This window comes from Lissotriton helveticus, chromosome 11 (assembly GCF_964261635.1).
Source record: "Lissotriton helveticus chromosome 11, aLisHel1.1, whole genome shotgun sequence".
Taxonomy (NCBI): Eukaryota; Metazoa; Chordata; class Amphibia; order Caudata; family Salamandridae; genus Lissotriton; species Lissotriton helveticus.
The window spans coordinates 1082984395-1082996484 of NC_136072.1; the positions used below are offsets into that span (position 1 = coordinate 1082984395).

The following is a 12090-nucleotide window of genomic DNA, read 5'->3' on the forward strand; positions in this document are numbered from 1 at the left end:
CCTTGATGAGTTTTCGTTATTCTTTTATTTCTTCCCCTTTGTTCTCATCTTTGCTCCACGGATTCGCTTGGGTCAGTGATGGGCAGAGGACGGGCTTTGTTTCTGCTCTCTGAGGTGACTCGCAGTCCGGGGCAGGGCTGGGCTCTTCCGAGGTCTCATCTCCCATTCAAATGTGCACTAACCGCCCAGAAAGTTTTTTTCTGGGAGCGAAGGCATTTGTTATCAGTAGGAAAATGTGGAGAGGGTTCATACAGATTGTATGGAGTGTTTGAAACAGAACAAGAACTGACAAAGCTCTTGTTTTTGCCGTTTGACATTATGTAAAGTTTATTTCTAATGCTCTTTGTGGCACTGAGTAATTGATGTTACCCAGCTCTATGACAGGGGCGTAGCTTCTGTTGGTGCAGCAGGTGCAGTTGCACTGGCGCCCACAGACCTGCGGGACCCACTGAACCCTGATTATTGCGGTATTTTATATTCCAAACTTCAACAAGGGGTACTATTTTCTTCCTTGCTCTAGGGCCCATTTTTTCACCTGAGAGCCTTGAAAGACTGCATGGATCCTCTCTGATTTGAATTGGTGACAATGAGGTCAGGCAGAGAGCTCTTCTGTGGCTGCATCAGCCCAACTGGGCTACCAGATCTGGCACATTTGTATGCTGCATGCAGACGGAGACACACAACGTACACACAGCCATATATAGGGCAAGTATAAAAATCTGTATTGTGACGCAGCTGCGGCATAAATGTTGCGGCCCATTTACAATGTGACGCATCTAGGGAGATGTGTCACATTGTAAAGTCCCGCATCATATTATACCTGCGTCAGGTATAATGTATGCAGGGTGGGCGTTCCCACGCTAAAAGCCTTCTAGAACTGACGCACTGAAATCTACAAGATTTCACTACATCACTCTACGCCTTCACTGTGTCAAAATCCCTACGCCTGCACAGACCAGGCATAAGTTATGACTCAGGGCTTTTTGCGTCACTTTCATGAGCATTTCCAGCAATGCGTCACTTTTGTGCCAACAGATGCGTCAGAATTTCTGACGCATCTGTTAATTCTTGCGCCATGGAGCGCTGTATTGTAAATACAGCACATTCATCGTGGCACAAGGACATTCAGCACTGACTCAAGGAAACTTATGCATCCATGCAGTTGCGTCAGGTCCTTGTGAATCTTCCCCTAAAATGTTTTGAAAACCAGGAAACCAGTATATTGTACCTCCTAAAGCTAAAAATGAAATGCAGCAAATGCAACTATGTAGTGCCATGAAATGGCAGACGTGCATTATGGAATATGGAAAAATGTATCTATCATTTATTTTCCTTTAAATTGATTGCCGTTCCTTCTCTAGTAAACATTTGAAGACAGTGGGACCTATGAGGATGCTATTATGAATTTGTGCTTCTTATATTTTCCACAACCCATGGTTAGCAGCCTAGATCTCATCTTTGTGTGAAGGTATATCTGCCTGAGCATCAAATCCATAACTTGGGAGGGTGCTGCTTACCTGGACAGCTATTTAGCATACAATTTCCCATAATTCTCTGCGTGTGGCTATCGACGGTTTGGGGCAGAGAGCTGATAGAAATTAGTAAAACAACACCATTATATGTCTTACATTGCCTATCAGAAGCAGTGGAGGAGTAGTTATGCATAAACAGATAACATATTTTGAAAAGGAATCATGTTCTTTGTAACATGAGGTACTAGGGCAAGTGTGCATGAAATTCACACTAAATTGTTTAGCTTTGCGCAGTGGCAGTATCGTAGCCAATGAGATTTAACCGAGGCGCGATTATTGCTTATTGAAAACTTTACCCAATACCCCGTCATGGAGACTTGAAATATAGTCGAAATGGCAATTTTTGACAGTCTCTTCGGAGACTGGAGAATATGTCATTAAAAATTAAGATAGTTTATTTTGCAATGCAATTTACTTGCAGGTTTGTGATCTGTGACAAGGACAAAACGGTGACTCTATTTGGCTTCAGTTTACTCTTTACGTTCTCTTTTGTTTTCTCAGCTTTTTAAATACAGCAGTAATTTAGGGATTTATTTTCCTTGATGAGTTTTCGTTATTCTTTTATTTCTTCCCCTTTGTTCTCATCTTTGCTCCACGGATTCGCTTGGGTCAGTGATGGGCAGAGGACGGGCTTTGTTTCTGCTCTCTGAGGTGACTCGCAGTCCGGCGCAGGGCTGGGCTCTTCCGAGGTCTCATCTCCCATTCAAATGTGCACTAACCGCCCAGAAAGTTTTTTTCTGGGAGCGAAGGCATTTGTTATCAGTAGGAAAATGTGGAGAGGGTTCATACAGATTGTATGGTGTGTTTGAAACAGAACAAGAACTGACAAAGCTCTTGTTTTTTCCGTTTGACATTATGTAAAGTTTATTTCTAATGCTCTTTGTGGCACTGAGTAATTGATGTTACCCAGCTCTATGACAGGGGCGTAGCTTCTGTTGGTGCAGCAGGTGCAGTTGCACTGGCGCCCACAGACCTGCGGGACCCACTGAACCTTGATTATTGCGGTATTTTATATTCCAAACTTCAACAAGGGGGCCTATTTTCTTCCTTGCTCAAGGGCCCATTTTTTCACCTGAGAGCCTTGAAAGACTGCATGGATCCTCTCTGATTTGAATTGGTGACAATGAGGTCAGGCAAAGAGCTCTTGTGTGACTGCATCAGCCCAACTGGGCTCCCAGATCTGGCACATTTGTATGCTGTATGCAGACGGAGACACACAACGTACACACAGCCATATATAGGGCAAGTATAAAAATCTGTATTGTGACGCAGCTGCGGCATAAATGTTGCGGCCCATTTACAATGTGACGCATCTAGGGAGATGTGTCACATTGTAAAGTCCCGCATCATATTATACCTGCGTCAGGTATAATGTATGCAGGGTGGGCGTTCCCACGCTAAAAGCCTTCTAGAACTGACGCACTGAAATCTACAAGATTTCACTACATCACTCTACGCCTTCACTGTGTCAAAATCCCTACGCCTGCACAGACCAGGCATAAGTTATGACTCAGGGCTTTTTGCGTCACTTTCATGAGCATTTCCAGCAATGCGTCACTTTTGTGCCAAGAGATGCGTCAGAATTTCTGACGCATCTGTTAATTCTTGCGCCATGGAGCGCTGTATTGTAAATACAGCACATTCATCGTGGCACAAGGACATTCAGCACTGACTCAAGGAAACTTATGCATCCATGCAGTTGCGTCAGGTCCTTGTGAATCTTCCCCTAAAATGTTTTGAAAACCAGGAAACCAGTATATTGTACCTCCTAAAGCTAAAAATGAAATGCAGCAAATGCAACTATGTAGTGCCATGAAATGGCAGACGTGCATTATGGAATATGGAAAAATGTATCTATCATTTATTTTCCTTTAAATTGATTGCCGTTCCTTCTCTAGTAAACATTTGAAGACAGTGGGACCTATGAGGATGCTATTATGAATTTGTGCTTCTTATATTTTCCACAACCCATGGTTAGCTGCCTAGATCTCATCTTTGTGTGAAGGTATATCTGCCTGAGCATCAAATCCATAACTTGGGAGGGTGCTGCTTACCTGGACAGCTATTTAGCATACAATTTCCCATAATTCTCTGCGTGTGGCTATCGACGGTTTGGGGCAGAGAGCTGATAGAAATTAGTAAAACAACACCATTATATGTCTTACATTGCCTATCAGAAGCAGTGGAGGAGTAGTTATGCATAAACAGATAACATCTTTTGAAAAGGAATCATGTTCTTTGTAACATGAGGTACTAGGGCAAGTGTGCATGAAATTCACACTAAATTGTATAGCTTTGCGCAGTGGCAGTATCGTAGCCAATGAGGTTTAACCGAGGCGCGATTATTGCTTATTGAAAACTTTACCCAATACCCTGTCATGGAGACTTGAAATATAGTCGAAATGGCAATTTTTGACAGTCTCTTCGGAGACTGGAGAATATGTAATTAAAAACTAAGATAGTTTATTTTGCAATGCAATTTACTTGCAGGTTTGTGATCTGTGACAAGGACAAAATGGTGACTCTATTTGGCTTCAGTTTACTCTTTACGTTCTCTTTTGTTTTCTCAGCTTTTTAAATACAGTAGTAATTTAGGGATTTATTTTCCTTGATGATTTTTCGTTATTCTTTTATTTCTTCCCCTTTGTTCTCATCTTTGCTCCACAGATTCGCTTGGGTCAGTGATGGGCAGAGGACGGGCTTTGTTTCTGCTCTCTGAGGTGACTCGCAGTCCGGCGCAGGGCTGGGCTCCTCCGAGGTCTCATCTCCCATTCAAATGTGCACTAACCGCCCAGAAAGTTTTTTTCTGGGAGCGAAGGCATTTGTTATCAGTAGGAAAATGTGGAGAGGGTTCATACAGATTGTATGGAGTGTTTGAAACAGAACAAGAACTGACAAAGCTCTTGTTTTTGCCGCTTGACATTATGTAAAGTTTATTTCTAATGCTCTTTGTGGCACTGAGTAATTGATGTTACCCAGCTCTATGACAGGGGCGTAGCTTCTGTTGGTGCAGCAGGTGCAGTTGCACTGGCGCCCACAGACCTGCGGGACCCACTGAACCTTGATTATTGCGGTATTTTATATTCCAAACTTCAACAAGGGGGCCTATTTTCTTCCTTGCTCAAGGGCCCATTTTTTCACCTGAGAGCCTTGAAAGACTGCATGGATCCTCTCTGATTTGAATTGGTGGCAATGAGGTCAGGCAAAGAGCTCTTGTGTGACTGCATCAGCCCAACTGGGCTCCCAGATCTGGCACATTTGTATGCTGCATGCAGACGGAGACACACAACGTACACACAGCCATATATAGGGCAAGTATAAAAATCTGTATTGTGACGCAGCTGCGGCATAAATGTTGCGGCCCATTTACAATGTGACGCATCTAGGGAGATGTGTCACATTGTAAAGTCCCGCATCATATTATACCTGCGTCAGGTATAATGTATGCAGGGTGGGCGTTCCCACGCTAAAAGCCTTCTAGAACTGACGCACTGAAATCTACAAGATTTCACTACATCACTCTACGCCTTCACTGTGTTAAAATCCCTACGCCTGCACAGACCAGGCATAAGTTATGACTCAGGGCTTTTTGCGTCACTTTCATGAGCATTTCCAGCAATGCGTCACTTTTGTGCCAACAGATGCGTCAGAATTTCTGACGCATCTGTTAATTCTTGCGCCATGGAGCGCTGTATTGTAAATACAGCACATTCATCGTGGCACAAGGACATTCAGCACTGACTCAAGGAAACTTATGCATCCATGCAGTTGCGTCAGGTCCTTGTGAATCTTCCCCTAAAATGTTTTGAAAACCAGGAAACCAGTATATTGTACCTCCTGAAGCTAAAAATGAAATGCAGCAAATGCAACTATGTAGTGCCATGAAATGGCAGACGTGCATTATGAAATATGGAAAAATGTATCTATAATGTATTTTCCTTTAAATTGATTGCCGTTCCTTCTCTAGTAAACATTTGAAGACAGTGGGACCTATGAGGATGCTATTATGAATTTGTGCTTCTTATATTTTCCACAACCCATGGTTAGCAGCCTAGATCTCATCTTTGTGTGAAGGTATATCTGCCTGAGCATCAAATCCATAACTTGGGAGGGTGCTGCTTACCTGGACAGCTATTTAGCATACAATTTCCCATACTTCTCTGCGTGTGGCTATCGACGGTTTGGGGCAGAGAGCTGATAGAAATTAGTAAAACAACACCATTATATGTCTTACATTGCCTATCAGAAGCAGTGGAGGAGTAGTTATGCATAAACAGATAACATCTTTTGAAAAGGAATCATGTTCTTTGTAACATGAGGTACTAGGGCAAGTGTGCATGAAATTCACACTAAATTGTTTAGCTTTGCGCAGTGGCAGTATCGTAGCCAATGAGGTTTAACCGAGGCGCGATTATTGCTTATTGAAAACTTTACCCAATACCCCGTCATGGAGACTTGAAATATAGTCGAAATGGCAATTTTCGACAGTCTCTTCGGAGACTGGAGAATATGTAATTAAAAAATAAGATAGTTTATTTTGCAATGCAATTTACTTGCAGGTTTGTGATCTGTGACAAGGACAAAACGGTGACTCTATTTGGCTTCAGTTTACTCTTTACGTTCTCTTTTGTTTTCCCAGCTTTTTAAATACAGCAGTAATTTGGGGATTTATTTTCCTTGATGAGTTTTCGTTATTCTTTTATTTCTTCCCCTTTGTTCTCATCTTTGCTCCACGGATTCGCTTGGGTCAGTAATGGGCAGAGGACGGGCTTTGTTTCTGCTCTCTGAGGTGACTCGCAGTCCGGCGCAGGGCTGGGCTCTTCCTAGGTCTCATCTCCCATTCAAATGTGCACTAACCGCCCAGAAAGTTTTTTTCTGGGAGCGAAGGCATTTGTTATCAGTAGGAAAATGTGGAGAGGGTTCATACAGATTGTATGGAGTGTTTGAAACAGAACAAGAACTGACAAAGCTCTTGTTTTTGCTGTTTGACATTATGTAAAGTTTATTTCTAATGCTCTTTGTGGCACTGAGTAATTGATGTTACCCAGCTCTATGACAGGGGCCTAGCTTCTGTTGGTGCAGCAGGTGCAGTTGCACTGGCGCCCACAGATCTGCGGGACCCACTGAACCCTGATTATTGCGGTATTTTATATTCCAAACTTCAACAAGGGGGACTATTTTCTTCCTTGCTCTAGGGCCCATTTTTTCACCTGAGAGCCTTCAAAGACTGCATGGATCCTCTCTGATTTGAATTGGTGACAATGAGGTCAGGCAGAGAGCTCTTGTGTGGCTGCATCAGCCCAACTGGGCTACCAGATCTGGCACATTTGTATGCTGCATGCAGACGGAGACACACAACGTACACACAGCCATATATAGGGCAAGTATAAAAATCTGTATTGTGACGCAGCTGCGGCATAAATGTTGCGGCCCATTTACAATGTGACGCATCTAGGGAGATGTGTCACATTGTAAAGTCCCGCATCATATTATACCTGCGTCAGGTATAATGTATGCAGGGTGGGCGTTCCCACGCTAAAAGCCTTCTAGAACTCACGCACTGAAATCTACAAGATTTCACTACATCACTCTAAGCCTTCACTGTGTCAAAATCCCTATGCCTGCACAGACCAGGCATAAGTTATGACTCAGGGCTTTTTGCGTCACTTTCATGAGCATTTCCAGCAATGCGTCACTTTTGTGCCAACAGATGCGTCAGAATTTCTGACGCATCTGTTAATTCTTGCGCCATGGAGCGCTGTATTGTAAATACAGCACATTCATCGTGGCACAAGGACATTCAGCACTGACTCAAGGAAACTTATGCATCCATGCAGTTGCGTCAGGTCCTTCTGAATATTCCCCTAAAATGTTTTGAAAACCAGGAAACCAGTATATTGTACCTCCTAAAGCTAAAAATGAAATGCAGCAAATGCAACTATGTAGTGCCATGAAATGGCAGACGTGCATTATGGAATATGGAAAAATGTATCTATCATTTATTTTCCTTTAAATTGATTGCCGTTCCTTCTCTAGTAAACATTTGAAGACAGTGGGACCTATGAGGATGCTATTATGAATTTGTGCTTCTTATATTTTCCACAACCCATGGTTAGCAGCCTAGATCTCATCTTTGTGTGAAGGTATATCTGCCTGAGCATCAAATCCATAACTTGGGAGGGTGCTGCTTACCTGGACAGCTATTTAGCATACAATTTCCCATAATTCTCTGCATGTGGCTATCGACGGTTTGGGGCAGAGAGCTGATAGAAATTAGTAAAACAACACCATTATATGTCTTACATTGCCTATCAGAAGCAGTGGAGGAGTAGTTATGCATAAACAGAGAACATCTTTTGAAAAGGAATCATGTTCTTTGTAACATGAGGTACTAGGGCAAGTGTGCATGAAATTCACACTAAATTGTTTAGCTTTGCGCAGTGGCAGTATCGTAGCCAATGAGGTTTAACCGAGGCGTGATTATTGCTTATTGAAAACTTTACCCAATACCCCGTCATGGAGACTTGAAATATAGTCGAAATGGCAATTTTTGACAGTCTCTTCGGAGACTGGAGAATATGTAATTAAAAAATAAGATAGTTTATTTTGCAATGCAATTTACTTGCAGGTTTGTGATCTGTGACAAGGACAAAACGGTGACTCTATTTGGCTTCAGTTTACTCTTTACGTTCTCTTTTGTTTTCTCAGCTTTTTAAATACAGCAGTAATTTAGGGATTTATTTTCCTTGATGAGTTTTCGTTATTCTTTTATTTCTTCCCCTTTGTTCTCATCTTTGCTCCACGGATTCGCTTGGCTCAGTGATGGGCAGAGGACGGGCTTTGTTTCTGCTCTCTGAGGTGACTCGCAGTCCGGCGCAGGGCTGGGCTCTTCCGAGGTCTCATCTCCCATTCAAATGTGCACTAACCGCCCAGAAAGTTTTTTTCTGGGAGCGAAGGCATTTGTTATCAGTAGGAAAATGTGGAGAGGGTTCATACAGATTGTATGGAGTGTTTGAAACAGAACAAGAACTGACAAAGCTCTTGTTTTTGCCGTTTGACATTATGTAAAGTTTATTTCTAATGCTCTTTGTGGCACTGAGTAATTGATGTTACCCAGCTCTATGACAGGGGCGTAGCTTCTGTAGGTGCAGCAGGTGCAGTTGCACTGGCGCCCACAGACCTGCGGGACCCACTGAACCCTGATTATTGCGGTATTTTATATTCCAAACTTCAACAAGGGGGCCTATTTTCTTCCTTGCTCTAGGGCCCATTTTTTCACCTGAGAGCCTTGAAAGACTGCATGGATCCTCTCTGATTTGAATTGGTGACAATGAGGTCAGGCAAGGAGCTCTTGTGTGGCTGCATCAGCCCAACTGGGCTACCAGATCTGGCACATTTGTATGCTGCATGCAGACGGAGACACACAACGTACACACAGCCATATATAGGGCAAGTATAAAAATCTGTATTGTGACGCAGCTGCGGCATAAATGTTGCGGCCCATTTACAATGTGACGCATCTAGGGAGATGTGTCACATTGTAAAGTCCCGCATCATATTATACCTGCGTCAGGTATAATGTATGCAGGGTGGGCGTTCCCACGCTAAAAGCCTTCTAGAACTGACGCAATTAAATCTACAAGATTTCACTACATCACTCTACGCCTTCACTGTGTCAAAATCCCTACGCCTGCACAGACCAGGCATAAGTTATGACTCAGGGCTTTTTGCGTCACTTTCATGAGCATTTCCAGCAATGCGTCACTTTTGTGCCAACAGATGCGTCAGAATTTCTGACGCATCTGTTAATTCTTGCGCCATGGAGCGCTGTATTGTAAATACAGCACATTCATCGTGGCACAAGGACATTCAGCACTGACTCAAGGAAACTTATGCATCCATGCAGTTGCGTCAGGTCCTTGTGAATCTTCCCCTAAAATGTTTTGAAAACCAGGAAACCAGTATATTGTACCTCCTAAAGCTAAAAATGAAATGCAGCAAATGCAACTATGTAGTGCCATGAAATGGCAGACGTGCATTATGGAATATGGAAAAATGTATCTATCATTTATTTTCCTTTAAATTGATTGCAGTTCCTTCTCTAGTAAACATTTGAAGACAGTGGGACCTATGAGGATGCTATTATGAATTTGTGCTTCTTATATTTTCCACAACCCATGGTTAGCAGCCTAGATCTCATCTTTGTGTGAAGGTATATCTGCCTGAGCATCAAATCCATAACTTGGGAGGGTGCTGCTTACCTGGACAGCTATTTAGCATACAATTTCCCATAATTCTCTGCATGTGGCTATCGACGGTTTGGGGCAGAGAGCTGATAGAAATTAGTAAAACAACACCATTATATGTCTTACATTGCCTATCAGAAGCAGTGGAGGAGTAGTTATGCATAAACAGATAACATCTTTTGAAAAGGAATCATGTTCTTTGTAACATGAGGTACTAGGGCAAGTGTGCATGAAATTCACACTAAATTGTTTAGCTTTGCGCAGTGGCAGTATCGTAGCCAATGAGGTTTAACCGAGGCGCGATTATTGCTTATTGAAAACTTTACCCAATACCCCGTCATGTAGACTTGAAATATAGTCGAAATGGCAATTTTTGACAGTCTCTTCGGAGACTGGAGAATATGTAATTAAAAAATAAGATAGTTTATTTTGCAATGCAATTTACTTGCAGGTTTGTGATCTGTGTCAAGGACAAAACGGTGACTCTATTTGGCTTCAGTTTACTCTTTACGTTCTCTTTTGTTTTCTCAGCTTTTTAAATACAGCAGTAATTTAGGGATTAATTTTCCTTGATGAGTTTTCGTTATTCTTTTATTTCTTCCCCTTTGTTCTCATCTTTGCTCCACGGATTCGCTTGGGTCAGTGATGGGCAGATGACGGGCTTTGTTTCTGCTCTCTGAGGTGACTCGCAGTCCGGCGCAGGGCTGGGCTCTTCCGAGGTCCCATCTCCCATTCAAATGTGCACTAACCGCCCAGAAAGTTTTTTTCTGGGAGCGAAGGCATTTGTTATCAGTAGGAAAATGTGGAGAGGGTTCATACAGATTGTATGGAGTGTTTGAAACAGAACAAGAACTGACAAAGCTCTTGTTTTTGCCGTTTGACATTATGTAAAGTTTATTTCTAATGCTCTTTGTGGCACTGAGTAATTGATGTTACCCAGCTCTATGACAGGGGCGTAGCTTCTGTTGGTGCAGCAGGTGCAGTTGCACTGGCGCCCACAGACCTGCGGGACCCACTGAACCCTGATTATTGCGGTATTTTATATTCCAAACTTCAACAAGGGGGCCTATTTTCTTCCTTGCTCTAGGGCCCATTTTTTCACCTGAGAGCCTTGAAAGACTGCATGGATCCTCTCTGATTTGAATTGGTGACAATGAGGTCAGGCAAAGAGCTCTTGTGTGGCTGCATCAGCCCAACTGGGCTACCAGATCTGGCACATTTGTATGCTGCATGCAGACGGAGACACACAACGTACACACAGCCATATATAGGGCAAGTATAAAAATCTGTATTGTGACGCAGCTGCGGCATAAATGTTGCGGCCCATTTACAATGTGACGCATCTAGGGAGATGTGTCACATTGTAAAGTCCCGCATCATATTATACCTGCGTCAGGTATAATGTATGCAGGGTGGGCGTTCCCACGCTAAAAGCCTTCTAGAACTCAAGCACTGAAATCTACAAGATTTCACTACATCACTCTAAGCCTTCACTGTGTCAAAATCCCTATGCCTGCACAGACCAGGCATAAGTTATGACTCAGGGCTTTTTGCGTCACTTTCATGAGCATTTCCAGCAATGCGTCACTTTTGTGCCAACAGATGCGTCAGAATTTCTGACGCATCTGTTAATTCTTGCGCCATGGAGCGCTGTATTGTAAATACAGCACATTCATCGTGGCACAAGGACATTCAGCACTGACTCAAGGAAACTTATGCATCCATGCAGTTGCGTCAGGTCCTTGTGAATCTTCCCCTAAAATGTTTTGGAAACCAGTATATTGTACCTCCTAAAGCTAAAAATGAAATGCAGCAAATGCAACTATGTAGTGCCATGAAATGGCAGACGTGCATTATGGAATATGGAAAAATGTATCTATCATTTATTTTCCTTTAAATTGATTGCCGTTCCTTCTCTAGTAAACATTTGAAGACAGTGGGACCTATGAGGATGCTATTATGAATTTGTGCTTCTTATATTTTCCACAACCCATGGTTAGCAGCCTAGATCTCATCTTTGTGTGAAGGTATATCTGCCTGAGCATCAAATCCATAACTTGGGAGGGTGCTGCTTACCTGGACAGCTATTTAGCATACAATTTCCCATAATTCTCTGCATGTGGCTATCGACGGTTTGGGGCAGAGAGCTGATAGAAATTAGTAAAACAACACCATTATATGTCTTACATTGCCTATCAGAAGCAGTGGAGGAGTAGTTATGCATAAACAGATAACATCTTTTGAAAAGGAATCATGTTCTTTGTAACATGAGGTACTAGGGCAAGTGTGCATGAAATTCACACTAAATTGTA

At 42.7% G+C, this 12090-nt stretch overlaps 5 non-coding genes across 5 annotated transcripts; all 5 read left to right on the forward strand.

The window, feature by feature from the left end:
* The first annotated feature begins 1754 nt into the window (after nucleotides 1-1754).
* Nucleotides 1755-1894, forward strand: LOC144793892 (U4 spliceosomal RNA). Its single transcript, XR_013603344.1, has one exon. It is a non-coding gene; the product is annotated as a U4 spliceosomal RNA (small nuclear RNA).
* Nucleotides 1895-3823: 1929 nt separating this feature from the next.
* LOC144793747 (U4 spliceosomal RNA) lies at nucleotides 3824-3963 on the forward strand. The gene has a single exon (XR_013603217.1). It is a non-coding gene; the product is annotated as a U4 spliceosomal RNA (small nuclear RNA).
* A 1929-nt stretch (nucleotides 3964-5892) lies between these two features.
* On the forward strand, nucleotides 5893-6032 carry LOC144793777 (U4 spliceosomal RNA). The gene has a single exon (XR_013603244.1). It is a non-coding gene; the product is annotated as a U4 spliceosomal RNA (small nuclear RNA).
* Nucleotides 6033-7961: 1929 nt separating this feature from the next.
* LOC144793751 (U4 spliceosomal RNA) lies at nucleotides 7962-8101 on the forward strand. Its single transcript, XR_013603221.1, has one exon. It is a non-coding gene; the product is annotated as a U4 spliceosomal RNA (small nuclear RNA).
* Nucleotides 8102-10030: 1929 nt separating this feature from the next.
* On the forward strand, nucleotides 10031-10170 carry LOC144793572 (U4 spliceosomal RNA). The gene has a single exon (XR_013603058.1). It is a non-coding gene; the product is annotated as a U4 spliceosomal RNA (small nuclear RNA).
* The last annotated feature ends 1920 nt before the right edge of the window (nucleotides 10171-12090 follow it).